The following is a 12,356-nucleotide window of genomic DNA, read 5'->3' on the forward strand; positions in this document are numbered from 1 at the left end:
GGGGCTGTGGGAGGGAGGGACCAGTCCGTCTGAGGATGAAGCCAGCAGGCAGAAGAAAGAGAGAACATTCCTGCCGTTATCACTTGAGTGCCTGCGTCCAGCTATGCCTGAAGCTGACCCTAAACCTGGGCTTTCTGTTCCAGAGATACTACTGTCATTTGTAAGCAACTGTGTTCTGACAAGTACAGAGGCCAATGTGGGCTGTGGGAAAGGCGAGAGGAGAAGCCAGGTGGATGGGGGAGAATGGAGGGGCCGAGACCAGAAGAGCAAAGGACTCCAAGCTCGGCGAGACCGGCTCTGTTGTGAGCTGGCTTGCGTATTGGGTTTACACGTAAGATTAGATTTGCAAAAAGAATTAGCTAAAAACAAAAACAAACCACTGGAGTAGATGATTCAAGGAAACTTCGGATCTGCTGTCCTATTATACTAAGGGCAGAACTCCATGGAAACGTTTCTAATTAAGGTATGAAAAGGAAAGCAGAAAACTGGACGGCAAAGCCAACGCTTCCAGCGTGGTGAGCCACTCACCCCCTCCTCTTTAGATGACCCCTCCATCTTTAGATGGACCTGTATGGAGCACTTCTCGCATACTCTCCTAACTATAGAGTACAATGATCTTAACACAACCTGGGTTCTCTCGGCAGCTTTCCTGAGAGAAAGACACACCTTTGTCGGTTAGATGCTCCGAGAATCTCAGTAGGTGGCTGGATCTCCGGGGCCTGTAGACAAGCTGGCAGAGAGCTGAGTCTCTGCAGAGGGAACAAGGAGGGTCCAGAAGTCTAGTGGGGACAAAATCTAACATATATGTGGTCACTGGTGCTTGGAGCAGTGGATTTACCCTTCAGAGGAGCAATAAGTGCTGAGTGCCACCTCAAAGCTGGCCCAGGGTATAAACCCAGGGTCCTGTAGGGAGCGGGAGAGGTTCAATATTCATTTATGTCTGCTGCTCCTCCCCTCCCCTCTTCTCGCAACCCCTCCAAACTGGGAGTGCTGTGAGGTGGCGAGCTCCATCTTATTCCTCTCCAAGTCCATCCTGGGGCCTGGTCCAAAGCAGACACACAGAAGACGTCTGAGCAGTGAGCAAAGGAACAAAGGTGAGCAACTTGGGACCTCATCTTTAATTCATTCAGATGGATTAACATCGTAGCACAGAGCCCATGGTCATGAACTTTAGACGCAGACAAGACCTGAATTCAGTCCCGGACCCTGCTTCCCACTGCCTCTCCCTAACACCAGTAGTTTGTTTCTGTTTCCTCACCAAGAAAAATGGGAGTCACACTAGCACCTAGGTTAAGGCTTGTTGAGAGGTTTCAATAACACATAAAGGACTTGTGAGCATAGTGCCTGGGCCCCATTAACATTATCCCTATTTGCTAGTATTACCATTAAAGTATTTTAGTGGGTCACCTTATTATGTTCTGGGGCTTCTCAAACAGGACGTGCACCCAAACCACTCTGAAGGTCTTGTCAAAATGCAGATTCTGATTCACAGGGCTGAGGCAGGGCCCGGGCCTCTGCATTTCTGACAGGTGCCACGTTGATGCCAATGCCACTGGTCTGAGAACCACACATGGCGCAGAGAGGCCTCCCATGACCAAAACATCAAAACTGAGGACAAGACAATTTTCCCCCGCTGAAAGTTGTGGTTACTGTGACTTCCCGGCAAAGCAATTACATTTACTCCATCACAAGAGGCCAAAGGAAAAGCCCAAGAAATAAAAAGGAGTTGCAAGGAGATGAAATCCTCTTGAGTTTTTCTTCTTAAGGAATTGCTTTCCATTTCCTGCTTCTGGCACAGGCAGCCTCTCCACACAGCAGCCACTTACTTGGGATGAAATGAAACAAGCAGGTGAGTTATCGACATTGCAGACTTGGGCGTGAATCACCCAGCAGACAGGCCACCCTCTGAGTCCCCCAGTCACCCGCGACCGAGACGATTCCATCAATACGAAGTCCCAGCAGGAAACTCCGAACAGCGCAAAACAGGCTGAGAAGCAAGGAAGGCATGGAGCCTCGGGAGAGAGAAAGGTTAGTAAGGCTGATGAAGACTTCTGGAACCATCATTGCCGGTCCTAGGTGAGCCAGAAGCACTTAGAGCAGTGGTTCTCAAATCTGGAGGCACCTGAGAAACTTTAAAAATTCTGATTCCAGGTCCTCCCGTTCAGAAAATTGGATTTCATTGGTAAGCAGCGCAGCCCCATAGCTGGGATTGGTTTTTAAAGCTCTGACGTGAGGCTATGGATATTTGGAATCAGTCAGGTCAGGAGCAGAACACTGTCAGTGCTGGGTGATGCCCACCCCTCCAAGCCTAGAGTTTTCCATGTGTGAAATTCCATCTATGGAAATAATAGCTAGCTTCAGGATAACGGTGAGCCACAGATGAAAAGTGCAAAGATCTACTCGGTATGTGGTAGTCATTCCTATGCATTTTCTTGTCAGAATAAGACCTCATCCTCTTTCTCTTCTATCTTACCTAAAATCCCAAGCCAATTTAGCAGTTGTCAACTTTGGTATTGCCTATTTGATGCTAGGCTTCAACTATCCCCGTCAGCACATAAAGTGCGTACTCTCATCAGAGCCCACCTCTCCTCTTCTCCAGGTCGGAGCCTTCTTCTCTTCTGTCATCACAAATATCTGTTGAGTTTTTAATATGGACCAGAGACCGCGCCAGGTGCTGGGGATGCAACAATGAACAAGACAGCCCTGTCCTTAGGAAGCCTAGTGGGCAGGTAAAGACCTTGGACAAGCAAGGTCTGGATTCCCTTTCAAAATGAAAGAGCAGGGAAAGGAACAGACAGCTCCAGGCAGGGTGACCGCTTCACTGTCTCCTTGACCCAATCGCTTGGCCTTTCTGTGCCTTAGTTTTCTCATCTGTAACATGAATGAGGCTCTTGTTCTCACCAGCAGCCCTGAGGGGGCAGGAAGGCTAAGGAGGCAATAAGGAACACTTCACCAAGCAGATTTTAACTTGCTCAAGACCTCCTTCCCAATCTCAGCTCATTTCCCCGACAGGAGAGAGAAGCAAGCAAGCAGCCACCCAGGGTGAAGGCCAACGGCTTGTCCGGCGTGTTCCAGAGCTCAGCGGGGAGCCGTGGAAAGGGAAGGATTGGCTCCCAACACTTAGAAACAGGAGACAGCATGTCACTCTGATTTTTTTAAATCAAATTTTGATGACCTCAATTTATTCCAAACACGAGAACAGTCAAGACTTTTTCAATTGCAAGCAACAAAAATCCATCTCAAACTGGCTTAAGCAAAGAAAAACAATGAGGGAGGAATTTATCTAGGTACTGAAATGATGTCAGCAGAAATCCCTGTCTCTTCAGACTAATTTCCTCTCCTTTGGCTTCTTTCTTGGGCAGGTTTTTTTCACATGGTGGACCCAACAGCCTTAGACTTCTATCAGCTCTCCAACACCGGTAGAAAACCAGCTTCACTTTCCCCGTAGTCTCCCTACCCATATCCCACCAACGAAGAAAGAAGAAAACGAACTTCAGGCCAACTAACTTAAATCATATGCAGTCTCTGAACCAACCGCTACGGGCAGCGCATTGGCTCAGGCCGAGATAAAACTCCCACCTTGGACCCAGGACGGGGGCATCAGCCACACCCAAGCCACATGGACCACGAGAGATGGAGGCGAGGCCCCACTCAAGAGAATTGGGTGCTGTTCCAAAACAAGGCAGGCAAATCAGTCACTGTCCATTTCTCCCTCCTCAGTCTACTGCCTTGCCCCAAATCCTTGTAATACGGCTCCTTGGTAGGCTTGATTTGCATATTCTACTCATTCTTGTCACATTTGGGCGTTCTTTTGCTTCCCTTAAAATATACCTGGTCATTTCTAGGTAACTCTTCAGTACATTCATTTTAAGCTCCTGAACTATCCTTAAAAGATTCTATGCAAAAACACAAATATACATGATAGAAAAGATACTTGGTTTTGAAGTGGGTGGTCCTACAAGCCTGGTTTTCTGGTTCTTTGTTTCTAACACTCAAGGCCTTACCTAAGCTAGTTTGCTAAATGGTTTGTTCCTCATCCCTAGTCTTGTCCTTGGTTTCACAATGCCACTAGAGGGAAGCTTTGATTTTTCTGAGCCACAGTACTTCTCAGAACTAATCAAGTGGGTGTGTGTTATGAATCAGAAAGAAATATAAGTAAACAGTATTTTAACTTTTCAAACAGCAGTTTCAAGTAAAAATTAGTGGATCATTTCCTCAAATATCACTTCCATTTTGAAACTCTCTTTCTCCACCCCAACTCACACACACAGATTATTATTAAAAATAAATACGTTATTCGTGCAAATGTTCTAGCAGCATTATTCAAAATAGCCAAAAAGTGGAAAAAGCCAATGTCCATTGACTGAAGAAGGATAAACAAAATGTGGCGTATCCATACAATGAAATATTACTCAGTCATAAAAGGAAAGAACTGCATTTACAACAGGATGATCTCAAAAACATTATGCTAAGTGAAAGAAGCCAGACACAAAAGACTAGATTTTGTATGATTCCATGCATGAGAAATACCTAGAAAAGGCATAGAGATGGAAAGTAGGTTATTGGTTGCCTGCAGCTGGGGCTGGGAACAGGGATTAACTGTAAATAGGCACAAGAGATCTTATTGCGGTGACAGGGACACCCTAAAACTGGATTGTGGTGTGACTGTATGTGATATAATTTTAAAAAATCAGTATTTGGTCTTTTTCCCAGGTTCCTAGTACAGGCTCCTAAAACCCTTGGAATCTCTAGAGTGATGAGTGATTTTTGCACGCTAATGAGATGAGCTGGTGGGGGGGCCCTGCGATAGCTTCAGGAAGGGAGCTGGTGGCCGGAAAGACTAAGGACATGGTTAGAGGGTCGGAACTGTCAGCCCCAACTTTGGCCCCCAAGAAGGGGAAAGGGCCTGGAGGTCGAGTTAATCACCAATGACCAATGATTTACTCAAGCAAGTCAATGCAGTGGAACCTCCATGAAAACAATGGAGTCCGGGGCACTTCCAGGTTGGTGAACACATCAAGGAGCTGGGAGGGTAGTAGACCTGGAGAGGGCATGGAAGCCGCCTGCTCCTTCCCACATCCCTTGCCCTGTGCATCTCTTCCACCTGGCAGTTCCTAAGTTGTTTCCTCTATAATAAACCGATAACAGTAAGTAAGTAAAGTGTTTTCTTGAGTTCTGTGAGCCGTCCCAGTGACTTATCTAACCTGAGGTGGGGGTTATGGGAACCCCCAATTTATAGCTGGTCAGTCAGAAGCACAGGTGATGACCTGAGACTTGTGACTGGTGGGCAGTCTTGTGGGACTGAACCTTTCAATCTGTGGGGTCTGCACTAACTCTGGGTAGTTAGTATCAGAATAGAATTGGATTGTAGGACACCCAGATGGTGTCCAGAGAGTTGGAAAATTGGTTGGTGTGGGGAAAAATCCCATACATTTGGTGTCAGGAGTGTTGTGAGTAAAAACAGCTCATTGCACAACTCAGTAACGTTACTAAAAATCATTGACAGTACATTAAAATGGGTAAACTTTATGGTATGTAAATTGTATCTCAATAAATTTGTTTAAAAAGGTAAACCTGCAAAAGAAATGGGCAAATGAGATGCTGGGCATGCTGTCCCAGAATGCAGTGTTCAGTAAGCAGTCACCTGTATTAGCAGGATGTCCAGACAACCCCCAGAACATACTCCAATACATTATAGTTTATTGGTTTCAGAGAGGGAGGGGTCAGTCTGTTTATACCTATCACCAAGAACAGATTAGATGTATGCTCTTTAAGACCAGGGATAACCACAATGTGGAACCCCACTCCCCAACACCACACCACACCCCAAAGCCATCCAAACCCCCACTACACCATGGACCAGATCACTTAACCTGACTCAAGCTGCAGATTCCCAGGGCGTAGACCTCCACAGCTTCGTCTGCTTTACAGCAACCTAAGCCCACCACTTCAATCTACTCCCAGTTCCGCGTCAGACCCAACCCCAGGGGTTCTCTCACTCCTCTGCTATGTAGGTTGCCAGCGAAAATAGAGGATGTCCAGTTCAATTTGAATTTCAGATAAACAACCTATAATTTTTCAATATTAGCATACCTCAAATATGAATGAGACATAGTTAAAATGAAAAATTGTCATTTAGTTCATCTTACAATGCTACCTAGGGAACAAATGAGATGATTCGAATGAGATATATTTTTATTTACTAAATATGGCAACCCTACCACCACAACTATTTCACTTCCTGGGACTTTTCCCTTCCCTGCTCCTGGATCTTTGTGGGAGCCCCAATCCATGCAGACGGCAGGTCTTCCTCAGTTAAATCCCAGGGAGAAGTAGTCGTGTGAGCAATCTTTTCCCTTCCAGAAGTTTCCAGGGCTTCTTGTGCTGGTCAGTCCTCCTTCCCCCAAGCTCTACATTGCAAATGTCGGGGCAGCCTTGCTAAGTCCAAGAAAAACTGCGCTTTGTCATTTTCCCTTGAGCAGGGGACACCTCCTTACCTCACACTGGTATAGCTCAGAGGATCTGCAAAGAGCATCTGTAACTTTTTATCTATGTAGAGACCCACTGGCAGCTTCCCTTGCTGAAAAGAAATATTAACATACACTCTACCTTTGCAAAGGGCTAGCACTTGGCTCAGGAAGTGCCTCTTAGCGCTAATATTGACAATTTCTAAAGCACCTGTGTTGTGCCAGGCTGTGAAGTCAGGGACCATGGCACACAGTGATGATCACAGTGACACAGAGTTAATATTTACTGAGAGCTTTCCAGGCTCTGTTCCAAGTGCTTTAAATGCACTAATTTATCTAACTTAATGCTTATTTCATCCCACTCACACCCTGAAAGTAGGAACTGTTTATCGTCCCCCTTTCACAGATAAGAAAACTGAGGCGTAAAATGGGTAAGCCACCATGCCAAAGACAGGCCACTAGAGAATGGTCACACTCTTTTTTTTTTTAATTATTTTATTGAGGTCACATTGGCTTATAACACTGTGTAAATTTCAGGGGTGCATTACTATATACCAGTTTCTGCATAAACTGCATCGTGTTCACCACCAATAGTCTAGCTTTTATCCATCACATACATATGCACGCTTTTACCCTTTTCTTAATGACACAAGTTCTAAGAATCAACCACTGATTGAAAACGGGTCCAGGAAACCTCCGTCGTCCTTAGTAAAAAGCTTGTGTTAAAGGATCACATGGTGGGGCACTTAGACCGAGTCTACTGCCCACTAACCATCACCCAAAACATCATCCAAAGTGGCCACTCCTACTAGGAACTGACTCTGCGCCAGTCACTATGCTAAAAGTATCCACGCAGATCTGAAACGATGATGTCATTTTCTCCTTTAATTTTATTTCATCTTCAAAACAACGTAGAAATCATCCTCACTTCATCGGTGCTGACAGTGAGGCTCAGAGAGGTAAGTAGCTTAGCCAGAGTCACACAGCTAGAAAGTGGCAACGCCAGCACGAACGCCCAGGTCGGAGCTGGAACCTGATCTGTTTCCACTACAGCACAATAACGCAATTCGTAAGAAAATATCTTAATCAATAATAAAAAAAAATAAACTGTTAAAGGATTTGAAATTTTAAACCATTTTAAAAAGGGAAAACTAACGTTCGTTTAAAAAAGAAAATTACCAAACCTCAAAGTCTACAATGGTTGCCTGATATCCAAGAGCAATTCTAACAAGATATACACACCCTTTAATGGGTAAATCTGAACTTCTGAAGAGAAAAAGACCAAAATCTGTCTGGCTTTACATTTCTATGACCAGATAATGATTACATGTCCAGAACACCAAAAAAAAAGATAAAATAATTAATTAAATGGGACAAGAAGTGATTGTTGCTGCCTGGGGAAAAAAAAATCTTAATAATGATACATCCTCCAAAATGAAAGGTCAGGCTGTCCTCCCAGTGAAACTGTCACACAAGCCATTAGCCATTAAGCCAGTGAAGTTCTGTCTTCAGTGTTTTGATTGATTTCAAAAGCTGCTCTGCGGCCCAGCAGCTCCCTTCCCCACATCCTGTGCATGCTGTGAAGGGAACAGACCCACCCGAGCCAGGTACGCAAGTCCTTTAAGAGCAAAGACGCTAAATCTGAGACACACTGTCCGTTTGTCATTTGGAACCTGCAGCTCCTCCCTCTTGTCGAGCGCCCAAAGACAGCTGCCCAAGCAAAACGTACGGCCTGAAAGAGCTAACGCCACTCTCAGGATCCACCTGTAGCTTGTATGGGAGCCATCCTTGGGGATCCCTGGGCTTTTGTTTAGCAAGTCTCCATTTTTGTGCTTTTCTCTGAAAGCTTTTGCTGAATTTCTTCATTTATTAGAGGCAAAGGTTCTTCTCCTGGGATTTATCGGCAAACGAAACTGGCTGAGTTGAGGGGTGCAGGAATGAGGGGAGACAGAACGCAGAACTAGGAACGGAAGGCTGTGTTCTTGTCCTGGATCAGGCAGCATCGGGCTGCGTGGACTTGGGCAGGTGAATGACCTTTGTGGGGTCTCAGTTTCTCTGTCTGTAAAGTGAAAAAGTTGAGCTTCATCGTTGGCTCTTAAGCTGAGTTCTGAGGCGCTCCGGGGCCCACAAAAGTGAGCTCATCAGAGCCCCATCTCTGCACCAATTCTCTCCTACCTGCTGGGCTGAAACTAGACCTAACACCTACATAGCACTGACTACCTGCCAGGAGTGTCCTGAGGACTTTGTGTGTCGTAACTCATGTCATACTCACAGCAATTCAGAAGGTAAGTTACTGTCAGTGTCTCCATGGACAGATAAGAAAACTGAGTGAGTGAATGGAGGACCAGAAGAGCGGGCGTCCTCGCTCCAATCTTGGCTCCTAACCCCTGCCATTCTGCCCATTGTGAAACATTACGTTTCATGCAAAGAAAAGTTTGTACCAGATTTTTGAAAAATTTTTAAACCACTAAACAAAGTACAACAAAACACTGTTTCTACCCATCAGATTGGCCAAAACTGAAAAGATGGACAACATCCAACGTTGCCAGCACAGGGTCACAGGGACCCTCTGTGGGTGGTAGTTTGAACTGATAAAGCATTCTGGGAGGAGAGTGTGGCTCCATCTGTTAAAATGTAAGTGTGGCTACCTTTGTATCTACCCTAGAGAAATACTCATCCATGTGTGCAAAGAGACACACAGGAAATGAGCCATGCTCATAGCAGTGAAAATTTGGAAGAAACTTACATATGAACCACAAGGGAGAGCTTGAATAAACTGTGGCATATGAGTGCTATGAAATACCCGATAGTCTTCAGTAACAAATGTGAACGAACACGGAAAGAACAAGATAAGTGAAAAAAAATCAAGCTGCAGAATAAGATCTACAGTATTATCATATTTATGTTAAACACATACACACAAATGAAAACTGAGTGCTTCTGTATGTTTTATGACTATGAAAACTAGTAAAAAAGGTCTAAAAAGATATGCACTGTGCTAATTAGAATAATTACTCCTGAGATGGCCAAGAGAGGACTTTGCTTTGTTCATCTTGTTTTGAATATCATATGAAATTGTATTGATGGGCCCACGTGGCTTCCAACTCCACTGTCTACGGTGTCTGCATAATGAGGCAATGATTTTCTCCCTGATCCTTACTGCGTATCCTTGAGGTATCATGACCTCTCCCTAAAGTAGACAAAAAGCCACCAAGGTTATGTGACATCTGAAGTCACACAACATTCACAACCTATCAAATACAACCTATCAAAGACAGAATTCTGCTCAAGCCCAATCAGCAGGTGCAAGGGGGGGCGGAGTGACCTAGGTGCAAGCAGGCTGAGTGTCCCTGTGCAGGGACAGATTTATGCAACAGAGATCCCTGGTTAGTCACCTAAACTGGGTGCCCGCCATGGGATCTGGGCATATCCAAAAGAGCAAAGACAGATCATCCAGGACCCACTTAGATGGGGGAGGACCAGGAGTGGCCTGGGTGAGACCTGCTCTAAAGAGAATAGGAGGTGTCACCTCCCAAAGAGAGATTAAACAGACTCTTGAACACAGAAGGGAAGAAATACAGACTGTTGTAAACCACGGAAGTGTTGGGCTTGTTTCTTACTGCAGCACAAGCTGCCCAAGACCTAGATTACCTAATGGGCTTGATTGACAGTGTTAAGAAGGGGTATCATGGTTCTACCAGAGAGTTTTGGGGGGCATTTGTGGAAGTACGTAGAAAAGTAAGCAAATAAAAAGAGACGATTATTTACCTCAGAGAGAAAAATTGTACAGAAAGGCACAGTATGTCCTTCCAATGTGAATAATATTAATATAATCATAATAATACACACACTGAATAAAGTTTTCGTTAAAATTTGTGACAACTATTTTGTAATGGGGTCATGAAGAACAATAAGAGAGTTAAATCCTCATCTTCCACAGTGGGAAGTCCATAGATAACATCTAATAAAAAATCAAAAATTGTAATATAAGGCATGGGATTTAGAAACACGGAAATAAATGCCAAGGGGGAAAGTTAAAAAAACTTAAAAGTGAGTGTTTCTGTGAGAACTTGAAAGCGAGGAGCAAAGGGTCACAGGACAGCCATTTGTTCATTGTAAGCCTTCTCATACTGTCGCTCATCTTCAAAGACAGCTCCAAAGAGCCCTGGCTCCTGGTCCTCATGCCTTTGTGAACTGCCATCACCCTTGAATCCAGGCTGGTCCTGTGACTCAGTTTAACCAGTAGAATCTGGAGAAAGTGATGCTGTGCCAGTTCCAGTCCTAAGACCTAGGAGAGCCTTCCAGCTTCTGCTTTTGTGCTCTTCGGAACTCAGATGCCAAGTAAAAAGTCTGACTACCCTGCTGGAGAGACCACAAGGAAGACCACTGAGGAGAAACCATTTTGGACATTCCAGTCCAACCAAGCCTCTCTGACTCCAGCTCCGGCTCCCATCTGACAGCAACTGCATGAGAAACCCAAAGTGAGACCAGCAGAAGATCCACCCAAGGATGCCGAGCCAACCCAAGCCATCATGAGATATGGTACTAAAGTGTTGTTTTCTCTCATTAATAATTGGGGTGATCCGTTACACAGCAGTAGATAATCTGGGTCAGAATCGGTCCCTGGAAGCAGAACGCTTCCATAACAAAACCCAAAACCTATGGTATTAGCTTTGGGACCAGGTGGCAAGTGAAGGCCAGAAAGGCTTCAAGGAGGAAGAGTCTGGAAGAACTGTGAAAAAAGCATTACTGAAGGCTGAAGAGAAGACAAGCCATGTTGTATAGTGGCAGAAAGTTTAGCAACATCTTCACCTGCAATAAGTCAGAAGATAGAAAATATGCCTAAGGGCCATCTCTTTCCCGGCCTCGTTGCAGGAGAGCACTGCAGAACACACGCACGGGGTGGGCTGTGGAGTGAGGTACAAGGGAAAACTCCTCTGCTAGGCTCAGGGCCTGAAGGGAGTGGCGGTCCCAGCCCAAGAGAAAAAACCATGACTCTTATGAGGTCAGGAGCAGGAGTCTGTCTGGAGAGAAGACGCCTCTGCCCTGAGACCTACAACAGGATTTCAGGAGACAGCCTAGACTCCCAAGAAGTATCTCAAGAACTTGGGGCCTGAATCTTTCCTTGATCCTCATGCCCAAAGAAAAGACAACTTCCATGATGTCTCCCATTCCCGAGAGCGTAGGAGACTATATAACGATAGGGGGTTCAACCAAAATGTTGGATGAGCCGGCTGCACTTTCTCTCCTCTTTCCCAATAAGACTTTGAAAGACCAAGTACCAGGCATCAGCAACATTCACAAAAGGGCTATAGATTTCCCTTGGGGGCAGCGGGAACAGCTCAGAGACACTGATGCTAGAGTGTCATGGATCCTAGTCTCCACAGGCAGCAAGACAACAAAGCAGATGTGAACTGTGAGTTGGAACAAGGAGGAAAGCCATGGATGCAGGAGGGAGAAATGCCAAGGAGGTACTCATCAGCAGGTTCCTTCCCACAACCCGAGAGAGAGGATATTTGTAATACTAAAAAGAAAACTAAAACCAAAGAGAAATCCCATGGAAAAATATTTTTGAAGATGTGTTTATTCCTTACATAAAGTAGAAAGATTCACAAAGAACAGTTTATTATATTCTATCTGGGGGAAAAAAATATGGAAAGATGATGACCTGACAAACCAGCAATAGGAAAACAGGCAAGTCTTTATACCCAAGTGACGCCTGCTTATAGGAAACCCCAGACCGAGGTGACCCACAGTGAGTGTGATAATGTTGGAAAAAATGTTGGTTTAACCTCCCCACTTATTTCTCCAAGAAATAAAATTCCCATCGATGTGACTTATTTAGGATGAATTTGAAATGTAATCCAGACTTGATTCAACATGAAGGAA

Source organism: Equus asinus, chromosome 15, assembly GCF_041296235.1.
Source record: "Equus asinus isolate D_3611 breed Donkey chromosome 15, EquAss-T2T_v2, whole genome shotgun sequence".
Classification (NCBI taxonomy): Eukaryota; Metazoa; Chordata; class Mammalia; order Perissodactyla; family Equidae; genus Equus; species Equus asinus.